The sequence below is a fragment of the Cataglyphis hispanica genome, chromosome 6 (assembly GCF_021464435.1).
Source record: "Cataglyphis hispanica isolate Lineage 1 chromosome 6, ULB_Chis1_1.0, whole genome shotgun sequence".
NCBI lineage: Eukaryota > Metazoa > Arthropoda > Insecta > Hymenoptera > Formicidae > Cataglyphis > Cataglyphis hispanica.
Window position 1 is genome coordinate 3560484 of NC_065959.1, and position 15480 is coordinate 3575963.

At 38.3% G+C, this 15480-nt stretch overlaps 1 protein-coding gene across 1 annotated transcript in view; it reads left to right on the forward strand.

Annotated features, from left to right (window-relative positions):
* The window catches only part of LOC126850345 (proline-rich protein 2-like), a 62418-nt gene that overhangs the window by 41794 nt on the left and 5144 nt on the right, over positions 1-15480 (forward strand). The gene's annotated exons all lie outside the window — the stretch shown is intronic.

Sequence of the window (15480 nt, forward strand, 5' to 3'; positions counted from 1 at the left end):
CAGCCAAAATTCGCGGTTTTCGCGCTTTTAGTTTTTCCCGAATTTTTACAAAAGTGCTCGTATGCGATCGCCTTGCATTCTGGCAAGATTCTCGTAAGATTTTATAGACGTTCGTTTTAAAGGGAAACATTATAATGTTTGCGTTGCGTCATTAAAGTTTATAAAAGTGTATTGAGATCAATGATCGATTTCGAAATTTGCTGGAAATTTACCGAAATTGCGCGAAGCATGCGGAATAAAATTGCGAATACCGACATTTTCAGTATCAGCGGATCGATGCGAACCGGGAGAAAAAAAAATCTTGCCGGAGATCATCGTCCTGGTAACGTTTCTCCTCGGCGTCGAATCTCCCGTAGCGTCGGCGAGAACGACGGAGGAGGGTAAACGAGGGAGAACGAAAGAGAGTAGCGACGAGGGGACGCATCGGAAGGGCAAGAGAAGAGGGTCGGAAAGGATGGAGGGTATGGGGGCGGGGGGGGGCGGGTTTGCCAGGTTCAGCGAAGACACAGGGGTAGGAGCTAAGGGGGCACAAAAGGACAGAGAGCGGAGACACGTACGTCATGGACAAAAAAGTGCAGCGCCTTCGCAAGAAGAAAGGTCGCGCGCGCGAGAAGTCTCGGGGTTTCTCTCTTCAGGAGGATCATCGCCCCAGTTACGTCCTTCTTTCAGTAACCTTGCATCTTCCCACTCCGCGCCGCGTCTTGTTTTCTTCGCCCTTCCTCCCCGATCTATCGACACTTTGTCTTTCTCTCTCTCTCTCTCTCTCTCTCTATCTCTCTCTTTTTCTGTCTCTTTTTCTCTTGGTTCTTCGCGCTTATGAACGACGAGAAAATCATTCTCGGACTTGTCTACTGAGGGAAATCCGTTGTTACATCTTGGGAGAACCATGATCGTAGGCAAAAATTTGTGCCGACTCGAAAAAAGGACCTGCAGCAGCGCTGTGAGGTGGCAGGGATGAAAGTGCGCGAAGAAAAAACGAAACGCAAAGCTCTGTAGGAAGAGGAAAAGAGAGGCACACGCTGCAAACAATGGAAGCGCGTGCATGATGTGCTCTCTCTTTTCTCGTTGCTTTGTCTCTATCTCTCGCTTATTATTTCTCTTTCCAACTTCTACTCAATATCTCTCTTTCTCTTTTTTCTGTTTTCTCTGTCACTCGCTAATATATATATGTACATACGCTCGCATATATAGTCGTTTTTCTCTCTCTCTCTCTCTCTCTCTCTCTCTTTCTCATCTCTTCTTTGTCCCTTTCCCCGCTCGATCTTTCTCTATCTCTCGTGTCTCGTGTCTTTGTCTCTCCTTCTATCGCACACGCCAGAGAAATACAGTCAAGGTAGCAGCTGCAGCGGCAGCAGCAGCAGCAGCAGCCAGATATGTGAGCGAGCGAGAGCGAGAGAGAGAGAGAGAGAGAAAGACAGATGGAAAAAGAGCGAGAGGAGAGTAAAGCGAGAGAACGACAGGAGAGGTGAGAAGGGAAGGGCGGAACAGGTTCCAGCTATAGGTGGGTGGGGTTGCCGGAGGGCGCGGGGTTCGGACCTGGAATCAAGGGGGGTAGGAGGGAGGGGAGAACTGGAATCCTGAGTAGCAACGGCGTAGCCGCGAACCGACGTACCTGGGCTCAACCTTAAAGCGATGGATCACTTACGATCGTCACCGCGGTACCAAAACGCTACCTGGAGAACGTGTTTTTCAGGGTAATTGAAGGTAATTCGAGCAGTTGTGCGTCCCGTGTCGATCGAGAAGAATCATGTCCAAGTTGTTACACGGCATCGCGCGCGATCGAATTTCGCGGTTGCGATCGTTCTTCATGTTATCTCGATATGAGAGATTTATTTGACGTTCGATTAGACGCATGAGACACCTCGAACGATCTTACGAATCGATCAGAAAAATCTCTCATTGATAGCGCAATTTGTAATTTGGAATTATTATAAGGAATAATCTAAAATGTGTGATATTTTATAACATAAGAGAGATTTTTTTTTATAACGAATCGCGTAATTAATTAATTGTTTTAACTTTTTGTACGATGCACAAGATTTCTTTTTGATTTGCAATTTTAGCACTTCTATTTCTAATTTGCGTTTACAATACATCTTTTTTCATCTATTATCAGAGAACTTTGGTGGCTATTTCTATTATCAGACTAATCGATAATATAGCGTTCTATTGAAAAGGGATGCACTCTTATTTTGAAGTTACATTTATATTGCAGGAAACTTTTCTAGAATATAGAATATTCTTCTAATAAATTCTCTAATGTTAAAAAAATTTAACATTTTTATTTTATAAAAATAACTTGTTTAAATAATTAAAGTCTGTAACTTTTTCGAGGATCAACTTGGCAGGATTGAAATTTATTGAAATTTGACGCATGTGTAAGCAAGATTGATACCGTCAAATTATTTGTTCGACGCACGTTTAGCCGTCGCCCTTAGCATCCGATCACGAATACTTGAAGGAACAAGTACGGATGAAGTATTCCAATAATCGTGTACAAACCGAGTCAGCTCGATCAAAGGGTGGCAATTCAAGAATTTCGGATAGTTATCGAAGAGAGAGTAAACATGATAATATCTTAGCGGTTAATTACTGACTATAAAAGAGAAATTAAAAAATTTACGATAATTGTCGCTAAATTCTTAATTCAGTAGAAATTTGGCAGCAATCAAAATTCGATTTGCAGATTTTAATGTCTTTTTTATAAGTATTCTTTTTAATCTGTCACTTAGATTTATATTAAAATAATCTCTATATGTATATATGAGAACTAGTTTTCCCGTTTTTCTAGTTTTATTTCTTTGTTCTACAATATTATCAGTTTAAAACATATATTGATTTATGATAAATTACGACGAAATTATATTTGGAGGCTCTGGGGATCGTTTCTCACTTGCTAATGCTCGGACACTTACACTCGACGCCGGTAGCAGATTACAGGCTAACGACGGGGGCAGCGCACTTCGTTAGTTTCGAAGATGATAACAAATGGCATTATCACTTAGCGCACAGGATCACGCGGAAACTGTGCCGCGTCGCGTGTCGATAGCGCAAATACGCGCGTTAGATAGTAAAAACCATATCTTTGGTGAGTAATTAACATGATCGCTCGCGCCGCTGCCGCCGCTCATTGAAATGCTAATACTTAGCACACATTGTTTATACTTGATTTATGCCTCCGAGTAGGACGCGGTCTTCGCACGCGTTGGTGCACGCGTGCGGGAGAAAAATGGTAGAATTCCCTTCTTCTCGCGTATCGCGAAGAAAAAAATGCAGAGCGGAGTAAATTAGCGAGAGTTTCCCGATGTTCCCAGATCTCGAGCTGAATCGGTCTCCGCCGATTCCACATCCGCCGCGACTCTACTCGCGGTTTTGGAACAAACGGAGAACGACGGCGGCGTCTTGACAACACCATAAATATGTTCACGCGCGTACATTTTTCCCGGCTTAGCATAACATTTGTGTTTTTCATCCGTCCGTTTTTCTAGGGCGGAAAATTCTGTTTGCCTCGTGTAGCATATTTTTGCTACGCGATAAAAGTGCCCCGCGGCTCGCGCGAACGACAGCGCGGCGCGGAGATTGTTTTTAAATCCACGAATGAAAAAAAAAGGAAAAAAAAAGAAAGAAATACGTCCGCGCGCTACGGCTTTGCGGTTTTAATAGTAAGTCGAACCGATCGTATTTTAGGTAAATATCGCGGAGGATTTATGCGCCACATGAATAGATTGGTCGTTAGTAACGTATTAGTCTATTCATGATGTTTCCTTTCTTTTTTTTATATTTGATTTTGCTCTTGGAATTGAAAAAAAATATATATATTTTTATCGAGCTTGTTCAATATTGAATATAATTATTATTAGATATATTATTTGTGCACAATTGCAGGAATATCGTTATTAAACAGATTCAGAATATCATAAAATATATTTAAACTTTTTGATTATTGTAAATAATTTTTTTCAAAATAATTCTTTTACAATCCGAGAATACGGGAAAGTATTAAATTAATAGTTCTTCGACGTAACGCGAGAAACGTGTACAGAGTTCGAGAAAACCACATCGGGGGTCGCGCTCAGTTTCGTGTCTTCTTGCTTCAATTGGGATCTCAAAGAAGGTACGAGATGTAGTGATCCTTCGGGCCAGAACCAGTATCGTCCCTAGAGACCCCCCTTTCATTCCTCGCAACCCTGCGCAGCTTACAACTAAATTAGCGCCTAATAGCGAACTGTCGAGCCGCCGCGACCCGACACGCATAACCGATTATTTTCAGATGCCGGGGTTCATCTCGTGTTATTTCAGACTATTATTGCAATCACGATGAGCGTAATTTTCGACATTATACGCGCGGAAATATGTACGATAATTGCAGCGTTTTTCTATTTGCAAATGAAGAAAAATGTCATTTTTGTACGATTAAAGTATTCTGTACGTATAAAGTATTATGTAATTCCAGTTTCGTAAAACCAATCAAAATTATCTAGAGAGATCCTTTCTTTAGGCGCACTTTTAATTCATATTAAATTTTTCGGATAACTTTTTCGATTTTTTTCGGAAAAGCATGTAAAATAATTAGTTTAGCAATAGCCAATACGAATTCTATTCCCTCCTGAAATTGACATATCGATTTAGATGTAGGCGGATCGTATAGTCCTCTCACTGTCGAGGTAATAATGTGCCTCGACGCGTACTGTTTCTTAGTTGTTTTTTTTTTTCGTTACAATGGCAAAGGATTCGTTCACGATCGGTGTTGCAAAATGCTCCCCGGAGGGGACGTTGTCCTTGTACAGTACGAGGAGGTCTCGCGGGAAAACGTGAGATCGGAATGCGGAGGAAAAGGGGATTTTCGATGCGCACACATACGTCCAGGTTACATACGGCACCCACTACCGCCTCTGTCAGTTTCTCTCTCTCTCTCTCTCTCTCTCTCTCTCTCTCTCTCTCTCTCTCTTTCTCTCTTTCTTCTCTTCGTTTACCCCTTTCAGGCCGGTGGTGCGGCAAATCAGTCGTTCTTACGAGAACACGACGACGTTGAAAGCGGTGGTGGCTGTTAAAGAGGAGGGTTATACGTTGGAGGGAAAGAGGCGGGTGGATGGGGTGCGCGAAGGGAGGTAGGGGGTGGTTTGATCGTATGGTACCACGATGTATTTAATCTGCAGGCCGCTATATGGTCTTGGTTATTCATGGTGGTCGGGTGATGGGGTTCTGGTGGGGGCATGGTGTACCGCTACGAAGGGTAGTGGTGTGGTGGTGTGGGGTGGGGGCGAGATATTGATCAAAACCTACCCTGGCACCAACCCCTGCCGCCTCTCTCCCTCACCCCCTCGCTTCATCCAACCCCACGGCACCCCCTCCTTCCTCTGCATCTCCCTTGCCTCCTCCCTCGACTGAGTCGAGCGCAGCCAGTGACTCTCATGCAAGAATATTTCGACCGATATTTTGTTCATTGCAAATTACATTAGCTGTATAAAATTTTGTATTTTTCACAAAATAGCTTTTCTTTGAGAGAAATACAATGTTCTTGAAAAATAATATCTCTTTCTATTTATTATTTATTTAAAACTTTAAGATATTAATGGTGCAAAAAGAAGATAAGTTTATGATTAAAAATTTGTTTGTAATATTAATATTTTAGAATACTAAATTTTACAATAATAATATAAATAACAAAATGTAAAAATATTACACGTAATAATGATGCATAAGTCAATAGAAACGTAAATCAATTTATATATTTATAGTATTTGAAGCAATGTTAGGAATACTCCCTCACATACACATACACGTATATATATATATATATATATATATATATATATATATATATATATATAAACTAGACTGTAAAATATTAATTTGTTTATAATTTTTTGAAAATGTCGACTTTTATTTACCAGAATCGGCAATAGAATAGTAAATTGTTATTAATTTGTGAAAACGCGGCCATCTCGTGAACGCAGTTTGATTTCGCTTGAATTTTTCATAACTATTTTACGTTCTATAACGACTGCGTTAATTTACCATTAACGCGTTCGAACACGGTTTTAGGCGATGTTAGTGTGTGAATCCGCGAACTACATTTACATTGGTTTCGTTGCGGTCTTCGGGAGGGTGCTCATATTTACGTAAGTTTAACTTTAATTACGTCTACGAGTTCTAATAACTTTCATCCAAATGCTATAAAAGAGAGAAAGAGAGAGGAAGTTACGTGCTTTCTAGTATTATAATTATATAATTTATGTACAATATTTTATAGAGAAAAAAAAATTATAAAATATATTTTTAATAGAAAAAAATGCAATAGTACTTTTATGCAAAAATTTTAACTTATTTTCACATATAATTACGAATTGTGTATTTTGTATAATTATATGTACATATAATAGTTAAATAAAAGATTCGGCCTTTTAAGCGTTCAAAAATAATTCTAAAAATCTTAGTGTATATATGATTCTTTCAAGACAAGCCCGTTATTTATTATCGAGCATTGGAAACCATTCGAAATAACGAACATAAGAATTCGAGACATTGATCTCCGGCCGACAAATTTTAACTCGGTTCGCAGTTGCTCGCGCAAAACCTCGAAATTACAAGCGAGTTCACGTACGCTTGTGTGTGTGTGGGCGGATATTCGAGTGGATTTACCGGCGCAATGGCGGGATTTTTTTCATCCGCGGAACGATTTTTAAAGACTGAGCAAAAAGAGATACGAAGTGCGGAGCGAAAAGAGGGAGAGATGCGCGGTATGCGGGGCAGAGTGGACGAAATAAAAGAGACAGGCGTGATTTCGGCGTGATATTCCGGTCGACGCGACGTGCTGGTTTTAATCCGACCTTATTCGCTCCGCTACGAAGATGTATCCGTTGACTATAAAATTTCATGTACGCTCCAACCTCTCTCCTAGTACCGTCTATCCGACGTCTTGGGAATTCCGACGATATGATCGCGATCTAGAAATTCAATGACAAGATGTGCCCGTATAGTGAAAAGTTAATCTTTTAGTTAAAAATGTCACAAATAATTTCAATGCTTGATTTCTCGATTCTAAAAATAATCTAAATGTGTCATCGCGAATATAAAAAATAATTGCGTATACTTTAAATCAATTTTTAACTTTAGTCTCGATTAAATATCTCTCTTTGATATAAAATTAATTGCATTTAATGCTAATATGAATGTAGGCCTTAGAGTTTTATAGACAGCCGTCATTCTGTGCCTATTAAAAAGATGTAGAGTTGAATTAGCATTTCGCGAGATCGAATACGCGGCATTCTGTCTCTACCTTTGAGGCGGTGCCGCAAAGCGCGCAAATGTTACCTTTGTCGCTTGTCGGCGACAATTGATCGTGCCGATGGACATCGGCCTCGCACTAATTGCCGGGAATGTTAATTACGATTCCGGGACGCGTGCGTATTTGATTTTGCGGTTCGGTATTCGCGCGATTCCGGAAACGCTTTCGTGAGGGCGATGCTTCGCCCTTACGTGTGAAGACCATACGTGACCCGGCGTCCCCAAGGAGATGAAGGGTGGGCGGGTAATCGCGACCCCAAATCTTCCAAAAGAGACATCTTCGTCGTGTCGTTCGTCGTGTTTGCGTCAGGATAATCTATGTCGCTTAGGGAATTCGTCGCGTGGAAAATTAAAACAAATGTACGCGGCTCCGTGAGATTCGCCCTTCCCGTCCATCGTCTTCTCTGATTCCTAGATTACTACGATATGATGCGCAAAATTATTGCGATTTTTTTTTATTGTTTTATTAAGACGCAGCTGCAATGAACAAGTTTATAAAACTCCATGCTGTATAATTGTTCTCGGTTACTACGAAAGACAATTTATTTGAAAGCTCCTCGCACGTAGATTTTTATCTCATAGGAGTTCTTTGATCTTTGACCTGGTACGTTTTTGTCATATATTTTATTGATATGCAGCATTTAAGATTTTTTCACGTTTGCGTCTCTCGTTGTAAACATTTCGACATTGCATTCGGATTGCGCAATATGTCAAGGAATTTTATCACGGTTTATCAAAATGACATCATTATTTTATTTCAATTTTCCTAATTACAATTCTTTAAAATGTTTAAAAATTGATATTAGGTAGTCAAGCTTTTGACAAGATTAATTCGCGATAATGCACGTATATGAAATATATTATCTAGCAATCCAGCTAAATAATATCACTTTGAATATCATTCGCATCTGGCAAGGAAGAATGAAGAAGAAGGTATCTGTTGCGGAAAAGGATAATTCACGGGGCGGTGCTATGAGATTACCGAGAAGATAATATAATTCTCGTTGAGGGACATCGTTTATGGTATAGCCGATGGTTAGACGCTAATAAATTCACATGGCAAGTGCCGTGAAATTTCTTCGTATGATCCGTGCCAACTATTCTCATTTTTGCTAGCCTTGCGCCAAATCGTAATGCTCTTCTGCACTTTTAGTAAATTTATTTTAGTACATATTTCTTTTTAGAAGAAACATGTTTATATATTTATATCTTATATAACAATTTTATAGATTACAATTTTTTAAATATTAAAAAATTTATTAAGATTTTAAATATAATAAGAAAAATATTTGGTTGTGATTCAAACGATTATAATCTAAGAAAATTTATATTGCTCTGTACGATATTAATAAAGAAACAAATTATGTTTACCATGCATTCCGAAAGGAATGTATGTGTGCATTTTCCATATATCTTCAATTGGCCAGTTATTGGCAGAAATTCTTGGTGCATCTACTCACACATCCCATGTGCAACAGTTTATCGTAGAAAACATCTTGGTTAGGTATGCAAAGTGTAGAGAAATGAAAGAGCATAGAGGAAAAAGGAAATTGTAGGTATGTTGATGCAAATAATATTATTGCAAAGTTATTATATTTTACGATCAACTATTTATATTGCATATTGTGCATCATTAATTTTATTACATTATATTACATAAATTAGTCTATATACTTTTTATTACGTATAAAAAGTAATATAATTGAAACGTATAAAATTACACATGACTTATAAATAAGTTAGTATCGAATATACACGCGATAAAAAGAAATAGTGTTATTTGACTCCAAAGAAGAATTTATTGATATATGCGCGCGCATATCTTGGTTTCTTGTAATTTTATAATAAATATTTATTTTCCATTCGTACTTACGTACAAAAAAGTTTCAATGCATAGCCATTCCTGTTGATATAAACATAATTCTTGTCTGGTAAAGTCTATAAAATTGCTCTGCGGGACTGAGAAGAAAGTTGGCAGGCATAGTTCTCTGGGTCTGTCGGCCGCGAGCGAATTGCGTCCTTGTGAGCACCCGGTGAGTAGAATGGCGTGGTAAATAAGATTCATAACGCCAGTCGCATCTATTATTTCCGGAATTTCCGGCGAGAAGCGCGGAGGCGCGTGTTGTATAGGAAGTTGGTGTCGGAGGGAAGTTTTTCATCCGTTTCTCGCCACGCCGTTGACTGTGACTAATTGGACCACGCCGTGCGGATAAGACCTATCCCGCGCGGAGTGTACGTGCCCGTGTAAGTATCGGCATTGGCTTAACATTGCGCGATTTTGGTTCGATGCTGATGATGATATTTGCGCCAAAATTACGCGGCGTACCGGAGAGATTCGACGCATGTGATTATGCGTTTAGCTATTTTGGAGTGCATTTCCCGGGTATGTACTGCGTTGCACGCACATCCCGAATGCGTGTTTCGAATTCGGAACTCTTGAAGCCTCGAGCGATGAGAGTTTTGCAGCGGCAGTTGTTCGTATATATTTGTTTTCGCCAGTGATTGGCAGGCTATATTTTTGAAATTATCATGTAACGTCTTTGCATTTTTTTTTTTTTTTTTTTTTTTTTGGAATGAGGTGAAAAATTGAAATCAAATATTATATACACAATTACTTGCTATTTTTTAAATGTAAACATATTGTATACAATTTTATCATTATTTATAAAGAGCAAACAAAAGATTAAAATATATGAGAAATCGAAGGCATTACAAAAGCTCTCCTATAATTTTCTCAATAGAAAAAATTAATATTTAAATATTTTATAAATATTTAATATTCAAATATTTGACAATTCTCATATTTTTCTTCATTTGTGAGATTTAGATTCTATTATGGATTAGTGTCCCAAATTTTTTGAAGTACCCTTTGCCACTCTGCGGATTTTAATTACGCGCCAATTAATTAACACTGCTTTTTCTGTCTCTTTTTTACATACCCACCCATTGGGCACTTGGACCGTGCAGAGCCATTAGAGAGGCTCTAACGCAACCGCGGCACGACGTTTCTCCTCTCCTTTCGCTTCTTTCCCCCTCTTTTAGTTTAGCGGCGTTATCTCGTTAAGAAATTAACCGCGAATTAACGCCGTTTTGCCGCATAATTAGATGACTTCTAAAGATTATGAGGTTTTAAGTTAATTCCCTGATGTCTTGTACGTTGTGTTAAGGTTACCCTATCGCCTTATCATCGATGTTATTAGCTTGATAATTTTTTTGTTTTTATATATTAATATCTGACATATTAATGTAATGTCTCGAGTATTTTAAAAGTGTCAAAATTACAGAGAAATTCGATATGATAGAAATATATAATAATGATGATGTAATATAGAGGTAAGATATATAATTATTATCGTAGCATTTTTCATTTTCGATAATTTCAACGAGAAATAAGATTGATAATATTGCCGTTATTTAAATGTTACACATTGCTACGGTGTGATCAAGTTGAAATGAGTCAAGGTAACGGGATATCTCCAGGAGTCTCACTCATCAAAGTAACCTAATGGATTAAGTAGCATCCACCGTCGACAGATGTCCGCAATTAATTTACGTGGAAAGAAACGTCATCGCGGGGTACTAATCGCGCGAGCAGAAGATAAGCGCGAATTTTTCATCCTGTCAGATATTCATTTTAATCCTCTGATATCCTTTAAAACTTTTATTTCTGACATTACGACTATATGTACTTTACTTTAAGGATAGATGCGAACTTAAAGTAAATGAAAGATAACAAGAAAATAATTAGATGATTTGTATTATCATCACACATATACACACACACACACACAATCTCTTTTATTATATGTAACGTAATATTTATTTGTTATGCAAATTTGGCGTATTAAATCTTAATTATAATACACATATACATTACTACCCTTCGATTTTGTAAAAATCAAAATGATAAGCACTAATCAGTCTCGGGAATAAGCTAAATCGTCGATTAGAAGATATCTATTACAGATCCGATGAATGAACAAAACGCGCGAGCTTGGAATTTGATCGCATTTAACGAAATTTAATCCGACCTATAGATCGATCAGCTAATTGGCGTTTGTTGTTGCAGAAATCCGGGTCGCGATACTATCGCGTAACTATCATATAGATAATATCGTTGTGCCGCTGACTACAGATGTGTAACTTTATTCATCGGCGACGGAGCGTGTCAATTTTGCGCTGTGTGAATTTGTTCGTTTGCGATCGAAGATGCGCGTGCGAACGATCTGTCGTTCGGCACGAAACACAGTTGTCAGGTGAGAACAAAGGTAGTGGCCGAGATCACGTGTCGCGATAATGCGATCGCTTGTGGCGATCGGCCGTGCACGTTAACGTGACTCTCTGATCAATTATTTCATCGGGCTCATTAATTGGGATCCCGGTAATACGAGATAGGATTCCGCGTCCGCAACCAGATTGTATATGTATTCGGATTGTATATAAATATCCGAGAATTGAAAGTGCATGATAGAGGAAATCGAGATGGGACACTCTAAGCCGTTTCAATAAATGACATTATATAAATTAATTAGCAAAGCGCTTGATGTACTCCCGCAAGAGAGAGAGAGAGAGAGAGCGTGCATCTTTGGTCAGGCGCGCACGCAATGTTTTATTAGCGACGTTTATTTGCCCGCGAGAACGAAGATGAGATTGTTTATACTTGGATAGTAGCGAGTAAAACGGCTCGTATAATGTTGGAAAGTCTATATTATGTATAAAAAGTTATCAGCTTTCCGCAAATCATTTTTTTATTACAGCTAGCTTATTATAGGATCTTTTTAATCTTTTGATTTTTAAAGACTATCTTTTCTCGGTAAAAAATTTATTATACTTTGCACATTTATTAATAACTGTAATTACGTTTATAAATGTATTTAATTACATAATTAATTAATGTGTACTTTTACTTTTTGATTTTTAGATCTTGGAGTAATATTCTATTAAAGATGTAATCAGAATTATATATTTCTATTTATAAAGTTTTAGTTTGATATTACATGATTGCATCAATAATCACACATGGCTATAAGAAATTTTTGCCAAAATGCAAATTGACTTAAAATTTAAAAATACTAAAAAACAATACAAACAATATGAAAATATTATAAAGGGACATACATGTATGATATATCTTTTATTTAATTAAAAATGTAACGGCGATACGTGACTTATTCTTTGTATCTCGACATGCGATTTCAAAGTCGTCGCAATATGAAAAACTCGACTCGCTCTCTCGCAAAGAAGCAAGTTGGAATCTGTAATGAGATCACCGCGACCATGAACTCAAAGTTTGGTTGTATCCTTTACAGATACACTCGACGCAACGCGTACGACACTGTCACCAAGGAGTTAGTAGATAGTTGCGGGTTAGATTGAGGATGATTGGGTAACCGCTAAGTATATCGAACTTAGAGTACTTCTCGGTCCTTCGGACAAGGACGATGGCACTTGTTTGCTCAATGATGATGCGCCACAGAAATGTGGAATTTACTATTGAAATAGACGCGAATGCTTTGCAAGTGTGTATGTAATTGAAATCATTAATGCAAATTGTATATATACATGCATAATTACATTATTTTTTTATTAAGATATTAAAATATGCGAAGTAATTATAAAATTATTGTTTATAGAAATGTTTTAAACGAATATACGATTTTCTCGCATTTCAAATTACAATGCAAAATGGAGTACATATTTAAACATATTAATCAGATCCGTTTGAAAGCAAAAAGTTGACAATAACCTGATGTTTGGAGATTTATATTGCTAAGGTATATTGCGTATATTCGTTTTTGCAATTTTTACACACTCGGTCTTGCCGATATTTGAACGATTTCGGTCTCGCTTTGACGCGTGGGGAAACATGACGCACGGGGAAAGCGATATTTTTTATATTTGGTTTATTTGATTCGAACCGACTACCAAGTTATACGTCACATCACTGTAAATTAATATCAACAGGGGTGTATACCTTGTCAAAAGTGTATAGCTTTTATTTGTCCGGATACAAGTGAAAACACGACAAAAACATAACTTTGCACATCAGCGAAGAAACGGCGATTATGTTAGTAAAAGGATGACGCGGTAAAGGATATTTAAAAGATTATTCGTCCGCATATTTTTAACATCGCGTTTTCTTTGCGAGAGTAACCGATCTGGCAGCGAGCACGCAAAGACCTTCTGAAGGTAAACGGAGCGAGCCACGATGTCTTGATAAAGGAAATATCGTCTTTTCGTACGTTGACTCGGCATCGATGCGTGTAATCGTTCGGTAATGCCGCAAGCCGCGTCTGCTTCTTATGACGATGCCATGTTGTGGTCTCGCATTCTTCCTCGCCGCTTCATCAATGATGCAATGTAATTTTCTAACTTGCAATTTGCACAATATCTGGTAAAAATTATCAATTTATCAGAAAGAAATTCTATCGCATACCATATGTATCATATTAATTTACGATTTACATTGACGTCATGCTTATTTTTTTGTTTTGATAATTTATTCTAATTTATTATAGAATAACAGTAAATAGATACGAGTATTGAAAAATGAGTAACAATTAAATTAAACTCTCTCTCGTGTTTTGAAAAACATTTATTTTAAATAAGCAAGGCTCTCATCTGTTACACTTGACACTGACTCTTACGAATGCGCTACAAGAATGTAATCTATTTACGAAAATGATCGTTCGTCTCGCCGTTATTCTAGCCCTTGTGAAAAGGAATATTACTATTAGCGACACGATGGCTGTGCAATCTTGCTAAGTATGCGCTCGTATTTTCCGAGAGTATGCTCTTTCGGTTTAAATTTCATTTCTCTCCGTGAGATCGCCCCGATATTCGTCTTCGCGTAAACAATCTTGCCCACCCGTGGTATATTATTTTTCAACGTCGGCGCGATGCGGCCGGAACGACCGCTTTTCCGGCATCGGCAACAATGTTTCTCCGGTTCCCCGGTTCATGGGTGTACATCATCGAACACGAAGAATTAGTTTCTCTCTCTCTCTCTCTCTCTCTTTTCTTACCTGCGTATACACAGAGGCCTGTGTACGCCGGTTGCTGCTCCGTCTCTCGAAGAGTGAGTTTTCAGCCTCTTCGACGTATCTCCGTCTCGCTCCTCCTGCCTCCTTTGGCCATCCCGTACTCCTTCTCTTTCTCTCTCTTCTCGCTCGGTCGCTGCCTCTTCGTCTTTCCCCTTGGATGTGTCCGCGCTCCGTCTCCTTTCCTCGGTCTGTCTCTCCGGTGATGGCAACGTTCGAATCGAGGCGAGTCGAAGGGCTCTCTCAGTCAGGAGGAGGAGGAAGGAACGAACGCTGAGTAAATGCTATCCTCTCTCGGTTCCTCTCGTACCTCTTTCCCGCCTCTCTGTCTCTACCTCGCTCCTTCTCTCTCGTTTCGTCTCTTTTCCGCCTGCTTCTCCTCGGATCTTTCAGTTCCTCCTGTCGAGCGTCGGAGGTCAACGTACAGGCGCACGGCGTGACCGAAATCACACACACGCTCATTGCGAACCCACTCGACTGTGACTCTCCTCGTCTTTATTTGGCCTCTAATTGTTTCTTCTTCTTCAGTGACGCCCGCTGGTCTACTTGATGGCCCCGATACTCTCATGTGCGCGCGCGCGCGCGCGGTGTCCCGAACAACGAACTTTCGCGTAAGGATTCACTTCGACGAATCCTTCGATGAGACTTGGCGCGTGGCATTTTGATGGATTCAAGGAGAAAGATATGTGTATAATCTTCGGAGATTTATTTCTCTAAAACAGCTTGTAAAATAATTGATTTTATTGATTTTGCATTTATCATATAGAAGCTGTAAATAATTTTGAAAATTGCATCTATATTTTGCAATATATTTACGTATTATTTATGTAACAAATTTATATAAGAACGCAAAAACTCTGTTGGATTTTTTTGATAATTATCATTTTTTTTTTTTTTATTTGAAGGTTGAAGAAAAAAAAGAAAAGTTTAGATTTATTTTCATTATTTTTATAAGATATAAGGCGAATATACAATATAAAGTATAATATAAATTATACTTTGTCGAGTAGTCATTAATTATCATTATTGTTTAAGTTATCATCATCATTATTATCATTATTATTATTCTTTATTAACGAGGGCGATTAATTATATCAGAATTTTAAAAGCATCCATTATTATTTTTGAATATAACATAATTCTCGTATATTAA